The sequence below is a fragment of the Protopterus annectens genome, chromosome 2.part1 (assembly GCF_019279795.1).
Source record: "Protopterus annectens isolate FY-2018-M chromosome 2.part1, PAN1.0, whole genome shotgun sequence".
Lineage (NCBI taxonomy): Eukaryota > Metazoa > Chordata > Ceratodontiformes > Protopteridae > Protopterus > Protopterus annectens.
The window spans coordinates 1,576,245,925-1,576,262,598 of NC_056729.1; the positions used below are offsets into that span (position 1 = coordinate 1,576,245,925).

The 16,674-nt window shown below is 38.2% G+C and overlaps 1 protein-coding gene across 3 annotated transcripts in view; it reads right to left on the reverse strand.

Moving 5' to 3' along the window:
- Positions 1 to 16,674, reverse strand: part of ACOT7 (acyl-CoA thioesterase 7) — a 2,743,423-nt gene that overhangs the window by 2,039,782 nt on the left and 686,967 nt on the right. The window lies entirely within an intron of this gene.

Consider the following 16,674-nt stretch of genomic DNA (forward strand, 5'->3'; position numbering starts at 1 on the left):
AAATTAAACAAAACAAATGCTGACATTGGCTAGAACTGCAAAAATATAGGTTGCACAAAACTTAATGAGATCTGACTAAGTAGTTGACTTCAGGTATCCAGACATCAAAGAGAAACACCAAAAACAGCTGATGGTCAACAGTTGCGCAGGGGGAGCAAACAATAAAATACTACGAGATAGAAAAACACACTTATTAACAAAAAGAGATGGGGGGGGGAGAGAAAAAGGAAGTTTCCATTTCTGCAATTAATTAGATTAGGCTGCCATCTACTGGAATTCTTTTAGTACTGCATTAATTTTACTACATGTACAAACAGCAAAGGAGAAATGTTCTGTAGACAAAACAATGAAACAAACGAACTGTCAAGATGTCAACACGTCTTCTCTCTTGCTAGTCTTCTTTACTGCCTTCTTTATAAAATATACCCTTAACATTTGTTTAAATCTTTTCTGCTGATAGTCCCAGGATTTTATCTACACAATCAATGCATCCCAGATTCTCATCATAGTCTAAACATGGTCAAACTGCAGGCTTTAGGTTATTATAACGTAATTAAAGATTGCCCTCTTTCTTCAACAGACCTTACCTCCAGGACACTGAAGTTGCCACAATATATTAAGATTACGTTTAGGACTAAATTCTTTGTTAGAAACGTTAAAATGTTATTTGAATGATCATGTATATTTTTGTCGTAAATCTACAAGGAAAATGAGAAACAAGCAAAATACACAATTTCATTTTCTACAGCTGAGAAACATCAGCTTCTAAAGAGAGAAAGAATGCATCATTTATTAGTTGTTAACCATGCAACACAGATTTCAATTTGGGACTGCAAGCCTAAATATTTTTTTTTGCTCTTATGGCATCTCTCTGCCTTTCAAACTGCAACATTTATCTATTTTACTGCAGACAACATGCAATAAAGAACGTAAGACACCTAGTAGTTACTTATTTTCTGCCATAGACAAAGTTCTTCTGGCGTATCAGAAATAGTGTTACCATGCACCAATCAAGTATTTGGAAGAAACTTGAGCACAACCTGAAATCGTATTCTTACCACATGGACCAGCAGTATACTTGCATAAATGTTGATTTGTGCTGCATGCCTATATGCCTCACAAGACAATAAAGAGTTGCATGCATGGTATTGCAATCTTATCTGCATCTTCCACTATCTGGTCACATCAGACTGCAGAAATCTGATGCAAACAGTTTCTACACAATGACAAAAAGTCTCATACAATTATCACATAACCCCAAAAGGCAATGTGGTAAACAATAAATAAGCTTTTTTGACTTCTTCAGCTATATTAGAAGGGTACTGAAGACAGCTTGAAACACAAAGTAGCCATATTTATTTTAGTTGTGAAATAACTCTCTACTATATTGTTCCTGATTACCAGCTTATTCCATAAATCAGCTGCAGGGCTGTTGCAACCTATACCAGTACTCAAGGGAGAAAAAGGCAAGAACTTAATCTCAGTTTTGTCACAGCCCCCACACACACACACACGCACAAAAAACACTGACAGACACACCATGCACAACTATGCGCAAATTCAAAGGCTTGCCAATTCACCTACAGCACATCTTTGGGGTGTGGGAGGAAATCAAAGTACTGGTCAAAAACCTGCATATCGACTGAGGGTGTAAATACAGGTGGAGATGAGGTCAGGGCATTTTGTTTTTAACTGAGACAAAAAGCTTATTTGCAGCCATTTTAAAACAAATGCGAGCCATTTTTCCTCCATGAAAGGCAGTGGAAAAAACTGCGGAACTACTACAGAGTTGGAAGCTAACAGTAAAATTAAAGCTGCTCTCAAACTGGTACAGTACTAGCAAGCAGAAAGCAGCTGTGATCCAACATTATGAATGTGCTTCAAACTCACTGACAGGACATGGGACAGAGTGAGAACCATAGGATGGTGGTGCTGTGATTGACTAACCATTATTTCAATTGCAGATTTCATCTCTGCTTAATATTGGATCTTACTACCTGCTGTTTGACATCTGAGGGTACTAGTGAGGGTTGAGGGTTGACCGTGTACTTCACAAATGACATACAGGTCCAGCTCCCACAAAGAACTACTAAGAAAGGGGAGGTGTATTATAATTGTTATGCACTGGAAGCAAGAATTTTGAAAGCTGCTTCACCTTTATGTAAACTGGTAGCACTTAAATCAGCTTTTAAGGTGTTCTCTGGCAAGGTTAAAGTACAGTAGATCTGAATGAATACTGAGGGGATTGCCACTGGTATCCATGATGATAAAAGTGATCATACCTACACCAAAATGTGTCAGGAAACCTTCATCACACTCAGTATTAACATCACAGGAAATACAAACCATTTGAGTCACAAGATTATCTGCACCTTGCCAATATCCACCTTTATGCTGTATCCTCTTTTCAAGAAGGAAAAAACAGGTCAACCCAGTGTACATTTATGGAAACCAGAAACGCATCCAATCATCATCCATGCTTATTATGCATGATGCTAAGGTTCTAAAGTGGTGCTGTTTAAACAGCATAGGAAGTTTATTCCAGAGATGGGTGGGAGCAGGGTAATAATGTTGTCTCTTTGGCTTATATTATTTATGGGCTGGTGGATATTTTAACAAATTATTTATGCGCTATGGATACTTTAATCTATAGTTCTGGTATTAGTGGAGTCTCTAATGGCAAAAAAAACACACAGCATGCAGGAGCGTACAAAGCCAGTAAAGGAAAAGCATTTCAAGCCTTTCTTGGAGCACAGCAACTACAGGCTAGCAATCTTCTTGGTTAGTAACCTAAGAGGCCCTTCCAGTTGCTTAATATGCCCATCTTAAAGGGAGAGTTGCATTCAATAACTGGTATAATTAGAAACGCATAAAGAGGAATGATATATATATATATATATATATATATATATATATATATATATATATATATATATATATATATATATATATATTTTTTTTTTTTTTGATCAGGATAATAGGCCTTAAGAATTTAGGTGTGCTATATAAAAGGATTTTCTTTCTACTGCTGCTACATGGTGGCTGAAAGAGAGAGAATTTTCAACCCAGGTTCAAGATCCTTGACTGAATTATCATTTGGAGTGCAGTACTGGCTATATTCTACATTGAGGGTGAGAGTTGTTTACCAAATATGACAACATTATACTTTTTTGTATTTAATTTTAGTCCTTTTTCCATATAGTACTTGTTTTGAAGTGTTACTTCTGCTGCTATGTATGGTTCCAGAAAGATATTTGACAATAATGTCTAGCTTGCAGTCACCTGCAAAAGTCCTGATTCCCTGTCTGCAGAATGGAGAAGTTGATGCCAAAAAGGAGGGGTTCAAGTACTGACCTCTGTGGAACACTACAAGTTGCCTTCATACATTTTAAGGAGGCACCAGCCACTTTCTTCTAGCTAGCTGGCCATTCACCTCACCCCGTTTGGACCTACTTTTAAGGCACTTAACTTGTTTCTGATGCCAGCATGTGGCACAGTGTCAAATGCCATTGCTCGGTTCGAACAGGCTGTAAAAACAAGATGACCACTGTCAACAGCCTGTGTGACCTTGTAGATGTTCACTAAATTGAGGAAAGCAGAATCTCCCTTTAACAAACCTCCAAACTCATGTGAGTAATAGTATATTCCTGACCATATTCAAGACAAACTTGGATCTATGGATGGGAAGCAGAAAATGTATCTCAGGACCGTCACCTGTACTACTGATGGGCAGAGGCAGCTCTTAAGTGCTTCATCTCATGCATGGGTCCCTTAGTACTCACCTATGAACCTAGAAGATGAGATGCATTTCATGGCTTTGTTAATCAAACTAGTCAGGCTAATGTATTTTTTGTTTCCTAGGTCAGTAGTAGAGCCATCCTTGAATAGGGGGATCACCAATGCAGTTTGCCATACTTCAGAGACAAACCTTGCAGCTAAACTTAGGCTAAACAATTTACGGAGATGCTACACAAGGGCATTTGTGGAAATATTTGCTACACATTCAAGTAAATTATCAGGTCCCATGGAAGTAGTATTTTTGTATTTTCGACAGCATCTTCAGTATGTGCTCCTTTGAGATATTAGAAGGTGTAAGAGATTCAGGAATTTGTGGAATTGAAAAGATACCCGTTTCAGAGGTAACGTTTGCACTAAATCTGTCTGCTAGTATATTTGCTCTGTCTATTGAGTTTGAGTTTGTGGTGCCATTTTGGATAAGCTCAGAAAACTACAGAGCATTACTTTTTAGTTTCCCAAAGCAACTAAAGAAGGATGTGTAATTAACTTTGCTGGCCCTGATGGTAGCTTTTAGCTCCTTACTGTTATTCCTGATGCAATCATTAATATGAGGACTGTTAGACCTGGTGTATGAAGTTTTTTTGTTGGTATAGAGTTTATTTAAGCTGGTGGACCACCAAGGTGACTTGTTCTTAAAGCTTTCAATTATACTGTCTCTAGCATGAATAGCCAGGTCAAGACACTTACCTATGTGGGTACAGAACTCCTTTGCTTAAAAAGTACCTGCATCTGGATAAGTTCATAGGTGTTTACTAGGCTAACAACCACAAGGGCCTTTATAATCCTTGCCATGCATCCCAAATCTCTGACAAGTTCTGTTATCCTTAATAAGTGGAGCTTGGGTGATGAAACATGTATAAGTAGGGGCCTGGGAGATAAACCATTTACAGGTTGCCCAAGTCCATTAGAGACATAGGTGCCAAACTAGGGATGAATTTCCTGTTCCCCGTCCAATTGTCCAAGTTACACTTGAACTGGGTTAGGGAGAAACTCTGCTTCACATGGATGGGGAGCCTGTTCCAGAGATGGGGTAGTCTCCGGGATACATACCGGTCTCTCCAGCAGGTCCTATTTATACCACAGACAAAAGGCAAGGTTTAAGTCTTTAGAATGGGTAATTCTGGTGCGGTTTGCTTTGTGGACATACAGGAGGCCCATCAGAGTGGGTTTGACAATGCCCTGAATGTCAGGCATAGATCTCCCCTCAAGACCCTGTAGGAGACAGAATACATGGAAAGGGCCTTGCGGCGGTCTGCAAAGGACATTTTACTTATGCCATGTATTTTTTTAGTGGAAAACCTCTATGGACATTCCAATTGTTGGATATGCCTAGTTAGGTACATACCAAAGGGGGCATTGTACTCAATGATAGGTCGGATGAATGCCAAATACAGTGGAACAATGACTTCTTGGACCTAGATGCCATACCTTTGTTTATAAGTTGTGCAACATAGAATGATTTCTTCGCTTCTATAGACATGCAACGGTCAAAGCCTACATTACTGTCTGTGTGTGTCCCCAAGTCCCTGACTACTGGATGAATTCTAAGGGGTGTGTTGTCAATATGGTAGTTATCAGAGGTGGAGGACTTCCTGAAGGATACTATTATGTACTTTTGCCCAAGTTGTTTGCCTATGTCAGCTCTTCCTGGAGAACATTTGTGCCAGTGTGGGATTCAATGACAGCTCCTAATTTGTAATCATCTGCAGATTTAGTCAGCCAGAGACCAATGACATTGGTCTTGACTTCAGAGAAGTAAATGCCAAAAAGGATCAGTCAAAGGACCGATCCCCGAGGGACTCCACTTGTGACTGGCCTCTCTGTACTGGGTCCTATCTGTGAGCCAGTAGGCTATCCACCATGTGACATATGCATTTGTACCTTACCGCTTGTATTTGTTAACAATGTCCAAGCTAGGTGTAGTGTCAAATGCCTTGGTCAGGTCAAGATAGGCAGTATGAACCATTCTGTCCTCATCCATTGCTTTGGTGACTTTCTCAAAGAAGTCCACTAGGCTGAGTAGGCATGACCTGCCCTTGACAAAACCAAACTGGGATGGGCCCATTTTCTGGTGCTTTACTATCTCACTACTGATCATTTCCCTAACAATTTTTGCATATAAGACTAGTGAGACTTATGGTTCTGCAGTTTCCAGGGTGTGTAGATAGTCAACCTTTGTGCAGAGGGATGACCGTTGCTGTTTTCCATTCATGAAGTATGAAGCCTGTTTGGAGGCCACAGTTAAGTAGCAATTCCAGAAGGCCTGATAGGTCATGTTTCATGCTATTTAGAAGGCATCCTGGGATACTGCCTGAGGCCATTAATGCAGTGTTCTTGGCCTTAGAATGAACATTAAGGACCTGTTCCCTAGTGATAGCAGAGGGAGTTATATTTGATGGTATTTTCTGAGGGAAAGTTGATGGGGAGAGAGGTGTAAAGTTGGAAATGAATTTATCGGCCAGTAGATTTGCTATAACTTCTGGCTCAGTATAGTTGGCTCCATTTACAGTGAGCTTTGCACACAATTGTGCATTGACTTTGAGGTTGTGAACATAGCTAAAGAATGCCTTGTAGTTCTCCTTGGCCTGGGAGGCCAACTTACCTCAAATTTGACTTTAGTAGACTTTGTCTGAGTTGTTTGTTTAGTTTGATGGGTGTTTTTATCCTGATGGGTGCTGCACCTCATAATGTTCGCCATGATTTTCTTCCTTCTGTTAAACAGCCTATTAATTTTATTATTCCATTTGGGTGGCTTGTTTTTTGAGTTGGTTCTATACTTCTTCCTGGTGGCTACAGCTGCCTCTATGCAGCTACTAATATGCTTGTACAGGGTTTCTGTGAACAGTTCTGCATCTGTTCACAGGGTTTATGGGGGCTGTAAATTTTGCCAGGTTGTCACTTAATAGCAGGAAGTTAGCCTTAGAGTAGTTCCTGAATATTCCAGATTTAGCTAGGGTCCAGGTTTTATTTTTAATTCAAAAAAGACCATTCTGTGGTCTGACCTTACCAGGGAAGATGTTCCAGTGGGGGGGGGGGGGTGCAGCACTCTCCCAAATTAATGAGGACTACATTTAGTATGGTTGCACCCCTGGTTGGTGTATTGACAATGTGTTCCAGTGGGTTTGTGTTTACAAAATCCAGGAATCTCGATGCCTGTACGTTTGGTGTCAAATAGGATTCCCAGTTAATAATGGGGTAATTAAAATCACCCATGAATATGGTATTGGGTTGGGTGGTGAGTGTTTCCAATAAGTTTAAATACATGGTATGGGTTTCCTGGGTCACAGAGGGGACCTATAGCTTGCAAGGAAGTGGTATTGGATTTTACCTATGGTGATTTGAACATGGAACAGCTCAAGTGCGTTGTCCTGTTTGACCACCCTTGAGGTATATTCATTTCTGATGTAAATCAAGACACCTCCACCATTTAGTCCCTGTCTCCATAGTAACTAGTCTAAATGTGTGGAAGGCATTATAACCTTGCACTGTCTGTTGGTGTGCTCTCAGCAGCTTGAAACCATTTCTAAGTGACCACACAGAAGTCAGCATTCTCTAGGGTGAAGACAACTTCTAGGGAGTGGAGTTTTTTGTTTAGAATCCTAACACTGAGGAGTAATACTTTTAGATTTTCTTGATTTTGATTTGCTATGTCGGAAGTACTTTCACTTTGGCATTGCCTAAAAAGGCACTATGGGGAAGACGATGCTTTAGCTAATATTCAAACACCTAGAGGAGAGAGGTGCAGACCATCCCTGGCAAAGCAGCATGGTCTGTTGACCATCTCCTTACATGCTGACAAATATTGCACCCCCTTAGAATGACAACAGAAACTAAGCCAATTATTAAAGTCAGTCTTTTGGTTCATATAGTGGCATCATCCTTGGAGAAGGTAAAATGCTGCTCACTGCTAGGCTCATACCAGCCTGGGACACATATTCGGAGAGCTCAATGTCTTTCTTCACATAGTCTGGGCAAGTACATCTCAGGTCATTTACTCCCACATGGACTATGACTTGAGTCATACTGGTACTTGAGGCCCAATGACCTGACTGCGTGTGTAATATGGCAGATCCTATCCCAAGTGACTGACTGTGACTTTCTCCTTACTCAGCTTGGTGAGAGGGACATCAGTGTGTCTCACAATAGAGTTTCCAATGACCAGAATGTTGGATTGTGGGGTGGCTTGCCTTATGGGCTTAGAAGTAGAGGCTCCATGAGATGTGGCTCAATGTATTGATGTATGCGTTGTTTTGAAAAATTGCATTTCAGGCTGTTGAGATTATCTGTTATGTGTACTTCATCTAGGAGGTCTTTGGGGTTTTGGAAGGTTACATTTAAGCACCTCAGCATATGTCTGCCTATAGGTCTGCTTTGAATTCTGTGTGATGTTACAACTGAATTTGGGTAGCTCATTATAAAGTTTGCAAAGAGCTGTCCATTTGAGATCCCTGAATTCAGAATTTTTGACTGTAGGAGATTTACAGATTTCAAAAGAGACGGCTGGAAGTTTATGGTCAGACATAAACTGGAATGGAGAAACTAGAGGGCTGGTACACATAGAGGCTATATTAATTAGGACCAGGTTAAGAATATTATATCCTCCACTGGTTTATTAACAATCAATGGGTGGTACACGTAGTAGCTATATTAGTTGGGATCAGGTCAAGAATATTATGTTCTATAATTGGTTGACTAACTATCTGCCCCAAAAAGTGGTATTTATTAAGTCTAATATTCTGTAGAATATACCCAACTTTGGAGACATAGATGCTCCAGTTTACTGACAGATAGCTGACATCTCTCATAAAGCCATTTTTGGTAATATGTACATTCCTCAAGCACACTGAGGAATCTTATGTGGTCATCAGGGGACATGGGGGGGGGGGGGTGCCCTACACCAGGCTATAAATTAATACTTTGCCTTGTTAAGGGTATGTTGGAGTTCTGTATGTTGGTCTCTGGAAATCTGTCTAGTGGTGATGTAGTCCTTGACAAAAATGGAAACACCCCCACAGTTTCCATCAGGCCTAAATGCATGGTAGGGGCAAAACCCAGGTATAGCGGGAGTGCTGTCTTTCACTGAAACCAAGTCTCAATAACTACACAAACGTGTATGTGTTCAAGTTTCAGGAGAACCTCAAGATCAAACAATTGCTTTTTAAAACTTCTGGCACCGAGAAGAGCCATCTTGATATGTTCCAATTTACGTCTGGAAATGGCTACACTGACAGCTGCTATGTTGCGATACCCATTAGCGGGACAGCAAGAACTTTGGTTAATATGTGGAAGCCATAGAACAAGAGATGCTGGCTATCCTTAGTCAAGCAAATTAGACTGTTAGTTTTCTTGTTCTATGTTGATACATACTGGACCTCCCTAGAATGAAACCAAATACTAAGCCGATTGCTGATACCAATCACCTTTTCTTTGTATATATGCATCAATCTGTATAAAGGAAGGATTCCTCCCAGGACCACTGTCTTGCTTTCACTGGACAAATGCATGGCAAGATTCAACATGTCTCTGCATTTTCTTCAGCGTTTTGCATCTCAAGTCATTCATACCCACATGGACTACCACTAGGTTATAATCATATCTGTCTGGTAATATGATGAAGCCTGACACCAATAAGACAATTAAATGTAACCATGCTCTTGTCCAGTCTTGTGAGTGTGGAGTCAGTGTACCCCACATTAATAATAATTACTAAGACAGTATTGTTTTTACTCACAGAATTTGAGGTATTATACATTTTATGCATGATACTGATGTGATGGTGGATATCCCCTTTGACTCTTCATTATGTGTAATCCTGGTGCTGACGTGATGGTGGATACCCCTTTGACTCTTGACTGTGTGTAAGCATGGTGCTGATATGGGAATGGATGTCCCCTTTGGCCCTTTACTATATCTAAGCATGGTACTGATGTGGTGGTGGATATCTTCTTTGACCTTTTACTATGTATAAGCATGGTGCTAATGTGGTGGTGGATATCTCCTTTGACCATTTACTATGTGTAAACATGGTGCTGATGGGGTGGATATCCCCTATGACCCTTTACTATGTGTAAGCATGGTGCTGATGTGGTGGTGGATATCTCCCTTGATTCTTTAGTATGTGTAAGCATGGTGCGGATTTATTTATTTTACATTTGTTGACCGGGAAAAGTCGACTAAGCTGAAAGTAGCCCTTTTTCAGCAGAGGCCTGGGAGAAAAGCTCCACAACGTTATACACTACATTAAAAAGGTACATATTCGGATGATTAGATAACTAGAAAAATGTACATAAAATATTACATTTTTGTTATATTTACAAGCCATTCTTACTTTACAGGAAATATGAGATGAAATATAGTCTTGTAGTCTTAAGAGCATTAGTTCTATTTAGAAAATTCTCTGTTGTCAGGTGACAGTTTAGAGGAGGTATTTTAAAAATCCAAGAGTTTTATTAAGGCTTAAGAAATCTAGGTTGAGTGTGACTAGTAGGGAAATTTGACTGGGTAGGATGTAGAAACAGTGGACAGTGGAGGATAAAGATAGGAGTAGTGGTATATGGTTAGCAGGAAGTTTGGGGATGGGGTGACATTTTAAGTTGGGTGGGAATACAGGCATGTCCAGAGAGTTGTTAAGTGTTCTTTTACAGATACTTTGAATTGTTTTGGTTGAATTAGTAACTTAATTTGCAGTGGAAGTTTGTTCCATGCAAGGGTGGATATCCCCATTGACCTTTTACAATGTGTAAGCATGGTGCTGATGTGGTGGTGGACATCTCCTTTGACCCTTTACTATGTGTAAGGATGGTGCTGATATGATGGTGGATATCTGCTGAGACCAAGTCTTCTCATTCCTAGGACGCTGCACAAGTAAACCTTCTACAGCACCAGTACAGGCCAGCTTAGTGTGATTGCAATCTGATATCAGTGCTATTGTGTGTGTGATGCTCACAGTCCATCTTTCTGTCAGGGATGCTTCCAGACTGCACATAGATATTTGTATCTCTCACAGGCTGAATTATATGTATTAAGTAGAAGTTCATTGTCTGTAAGCATAAAGCAGTTCCTACACTGCCTAAGAGTACCAAGTGATATAAAGTTAGTAAAAGAAGGGATGCAAATAAATTTGCTTTCCATTTTGTCTAGGTGAGACTTGGATTTAGTTTGGTCTAACAGCTCAACATATATACAGTTCATAGTCTAGCTAGGTAGTTTGGAGTGGGGTGCTACACTTCTCTGCATTTAATTTAATTTAAGCCTTTTTCTAATACGTTAGTAATCTGTATGGTTTAGCCCTTGCTGCATTCAACTGGTATCAGATGCTGTGTGAACAACACACAGCTTGCAGTCATCAGCAAATTTAGTTAGCCATATGTCTGTGTTCTTTGTTAGGAACTCAAAGTAGTAGATGTCAAACAGAAAAAGTCCCAAAACTGGGCTCCAAGGAGTGACACTAGTCAATGTTTTGTTTTCTGAGGTGGCATCAGCTACTTTGACTATGTAGGTTATAGCCATGCATTCCAAAGCAGTCATAATGTCCGGTAATATCACCACCACGTTAAACTAAAATGTTTTTACTTCTTTCACACTAGCAAGACCATCTGTTACTGTAGTAGTACTAATAACAGAGTGCTTTAACATAGATGATTATCGAAGCATGAGTGCCTACATGCTTGTTTTTTCTGCCCACAGCTGCACCCTTTCCCATGTTTTATATCTGTGAATTCACTTTTAATCTGTCTGGCTGAGTATCATCTCACACCTAAGTCAATCAAGTTGCTGCACATGCTTTACTAGTGACATTAGCAAAGTGGGAGGAGCAAGAAGAATCAGATAAATGTACATCTCCTATGGTTACCTGACACATGGTGGTATTGGACATAACACTGACAACCTGCCTATCAGTTTTTCCAGGTAGCTGTGAAAGGACAAGACAGAGATACAGAGCTACGGGTGTTCATTTTACCTAAAAATTATCATTCTTTCAAGTAATAGAAAAGCTGAATTAAAATGAAAGACTGAGGCATTACAGAGAACTGTTTGGAACTCAAGAGAAGTTTAGAATGACTGAGTAAGTTGGTTACCCCTACAATATTATGCTGAATGATCAGTTTGCTTTAAAACCTAGGCTAAAAACAAGCCAATATAAACAAGATTATAAGTGATGTTGATTTATACACAGATATATAATATTAATCTCATCTGCTAATAACCGTTCAGATCTCCAAAGGTTAACACAAGACACTTTCACTGCCATCAAATCCTGGCTTAACAATGCCCAGCTATTACTGAATCCTAAAAAAAAAAACTTTTACTCTTCTCATCCAAACCCCTTCTAGATTTTAAAGTTTTCTCACATAACAATACAGAAATCAAAATCATAAAGAACGGTAAGCTACTTGGCATCACTATTGATGACAAACTTACATCTGAAAATCATACACCCAACACAATCAAAAAGACCCATTTTAAGCTTGGTAAGCTCTATAGACACAAGTTCTACTTGGACAAAACTATCAAACTGACACTAGGAAATAGCCTACTTCTCCCTTCTCTTCTGTACGGTAGCCCCATCTTTACTAACCTACACACATCTCTTTTGAACAAATTACAGTCATGTAACACATGTGACACAAACTATAAGTCGTCCAAGTTTATCTCCAATATACCAACTCGCACTCATCATTGCCTGGCCATAAAATCTATAAACTGGCTTGACTGCCCCCATTACCTACAATTTACCCAGCTTACTCTTACCCACAAACTGCTTTATAACTCTAATTACTTCCCATCCCTTCAAACAATTATACAAGCATACACACCAAATCGTAACCTTAGATCTTCCAAAAAACAACTGCTAACTGTAACTAAACCCAACAAGAGCCGATCAATGCCTCTACTCCCATGCAGTTGCTAAAGTATGAAATGCCCTCCCCCACTCTATCACTCAACTAGACTCAATAACAACATTCAAAAAAATCACTGAAAGAGCTATTCCTCAATAACCAAGTCTGTTCCTGTACTATCATGAATAAACCACCTTAAATTTGCTTCTGCTACTTACCCTAACTTTTTTCCTTCTTACCTCTTATTATTCAATCTTTTCCCCTCTGTAAGCTTCTGTGCCCCCATCTAGTACTATGTATTCTAATGTTTACTACTTATTTGGAACTTTTCCTATCCATTAAATATTTATTGCTACGTTAATCTTAATTTTCATAGACCAAGTCTTACGGATTGTAAAAGTCCTACTTATATCAACTATATCTAAGATCTATCCATTTGTGATTGCAAAATGTAAAAATGTCAAAATTTTTTGACCTTTTTAGTTTTTTTTTTTTTTTACATTTTAATTTTGTTTATGTATAAACTGTAATCTAAATTATCTGTACTTGGATCTTTTCTCCCCGGGGCCTCCACTGAAAATGGGACCTTTTGGCTCAGTGGACTTTCCAAGTCAACAAATGTAAATAAATAAATAAAAATAATTTTCATTTTTATGCCAACTGGTAATTTATAATTCTTTTGTTCAGATTATTTATATTTATTTAACACATTTTCACTAAGGTTGTTAAGTAAACATTTTGATAGAATTTTTTCTTTTAATTAATATTTACATTCATTCAGTTTGATAAGGTTGGCACTACTGATTTTATTGCTATCACATGCAACAAATCTTTCAAAAGTCACATGCCCTAAGACTGAAAGAAAGGCTCATCACTTAAGATAATTACCCAATGCAGCTTGGTCAATTACCACAGTGGTACAAAAAAAATGTGACTCAGAGAGACAGGTATGACCACAATGAGAAAGGTTTCATTACTGGCTTATCACCATTACTCTGAATAGAACACTAGCACTGTCAGACCTAACCGTGCTGCTGTCCCCCCCCCCCTCCGCACACACACACACATCTGCTCATCAACAAATAAGCCCTCCCTACTCAAACACACTAACAGAAACTCTACCCAGCCATAGACAGACAGACACACACACACACACACACACATTCATGTAGCCTCATTCGTGCGCCTACATATATGCACACACATGTCAAAACACACACAAACAAATACTACACCACACTGTCTTTGATGAACTTACCTGTAACTCGTGTAGTACCATAGGAGTGAATGGGTGGCCACTGTGTTTTAAAGGCAGTCACTTTTTCCTCCTAGAGTTAAATTTTACATCACTCAGAACAAAAATCATACAACATGAACATTTCTGGAGGACACAGCATGGCTTACCCGCACTGGTCATCCCTTCCTGACTGCCACATTAGCATACGGCTCTACCTGCGAGACTACTCACCGTGTTAAGGTGCCCTTGGGGGGGAAAACCTCAGCAGCGTAGTCTATGAATCAGAAGGGTTTAAGTACAATGTGAAAACCTTTTGAGTTAGGGTTTCAGCAGCGCAACACATCTTTCTGAATCCCTGGGATGGTACTATGCATATTTTTGAAAAATATTTTTTACTGATCAGTTAGCTACCCAAAGTAAACATATACACAAACTGTTGTAACAGAATCCATTCAATTTTACAGATTATAAACATAATACCATCATATTTATCTTAATAATGGGATTTTTCAAATTTTAATATAAATATCATCTTCCCTGCTATGCCACATTTATAGTTTACACAGCTTCCAAAAATACATAGCATTCTAACCTCAGGGTATTCTACTAATATTTTTAGCAATAAACATGGAAATTGTATTAAGATAGTGATGAGAAAATTGAGTTCCAAGACAAACCTAACTACATAACAGATGAGATGAATGTATCATAATCAAAAACACCCTGTAGTCAGCTAATCATCTCCACCATTTACTTATCAGTATTCTTTCTTACACACGAGTTTGAAGATTTACTATACAATTCCACCCATTAGTCATGATTTCTCTCTTGTAACTGTCTTGTATCCAAGCCCTACTTGTGAATTTATATGCCTATTTTAAATAACTACTACAGACACTCATGACAAACATACTGCTCTAGGGCAATTAATGCTGAAAAGCACACCACTTTCCCCTTGTCACTCTCTCCTATAATTGTCATCCTTCTCAAAATAATTCCATGTATCCATCCTTATCTACATTCTGTGTGAAGTCTTCATGTATATCCTTGTCTATTGACATCACCCTTGTACTAATAATCAATTACCCCTTGCTTGTAATTCAATATCTATTCCAGTTACACCTCAGTGAAGGGAACAATATCAAGCAGATCACTGACAATGAAGTACTAGAAAGAAATGGGTCATGGATCATAATAATTTGTTAATGCATTCTCAAAATGAATTCAGAAAATTTTCATCTAGAGATTTTCTTGACTTTGTTTCTCAGACACATTAAAGAAACTGGTTATGAATAGCATACTGATCATAATCCTCTACGTAATACACATATATACCCTCTTTTCTATTATTATTATTCAGCTTGACAGTCTATAATATAAACTACTTCTATCCAACACTTAGAAGAACCCAACCATTAGAATAACCAACAGGGAATACAAATACACAAGATTCTTTCTTTCAGTAGTTTACAAACTAATGCAGCCTCTCTTCTTGTTTTTTTCACTTAAGCCAAATATAATGCGATTAGCATAAAGTATCTGCTATGCATATTCTTGCCATCTATGCATCATACAACACATGACTAATACAGTAAAACTCTTCTGACTCCTCCCTGTCACAGGGTGACTACAAAAAAATTATTTTCATTAGCCCAAGATATACATGACATAGGGTGACTACTTCTGTCATCACTTTCATACAACCAACTGGAATTTATACATTTAATACCAAAGGACAGTCTCCTCAAAATGTCTTAACAGTTTTCCAGTTAATAGCCAGTCTGTAAAAAAAGTGTCAAAATTTATACTAATGGTCACCTTAAAAATTGCAGACCTCTTCACTTAGCTGAAAAAAAAACACACAATCTATTCTTTGATATTAGTCATTTTATATAAAATGCATCAATCTCTTCATCTATAAATCAATTACTAAAATAACCCATAACACTATACATGAATACTCTAAAAAAGCACCTACAACCATAACAAAATTAAAGTGCAGTTAAAAAAAATAATCACATAACTCCCATGGTCATATTACATCTCATAATTTCAATTTTTGCCACTATGTACTTCTTTAATAATGTCAACTTAAAAACAATTACTTATTATAAAGGTTGCTACACAGTAACATAACTATAAACAAAAACACAAACTCAAGCACAATCTTGTCATTAGCACTCTTAATTATCATCTTACATTCAAACATTTCAAATTACTTGTGGCCTCCATCCTTGCTCACTATTACAAAGCACACTAACAAACCTGGTTCGTAATTCATCTTTAATACAATTAAGCTAATTAAAACATCCAATTATTCCAATGTAAGAACCAGGTAACATATGTATAAACAATAATCAACAAACACCCTTCTACTGGTAAAGTATAAAAATAATATTACTTTATTACAAATGCATTGGGTTGTAAACATCATAATTAATGGAGAAATTTTGACTGGAAAGGTACTAGAAATTAAGATGCCAAGAAGATTTTCAAAGTAAAGTACACAAAGAATGAATTACAGAATTATTGGGATAAAAAAAATATTGCAAAAGAAGGAAAGAATGGATTATAATCTGTGATAACAGATAGAGAACACGAAAAGTATGAAGATATTAGATGAAGAGTTGGTGTTCTTGGAGAGATGCATGGGACAAATTAGGAGACAATATTAAAGAGGCAAAAAAATGGCGGAAAGCAGTATAAAGAAAAAAAATGTATGCAGAGGGGTGATGATGAAAGTATGAAATGTTTTCTTAGAGTGTAGATGGTAAAGATATTTTGGGGAAAAAACAAGAA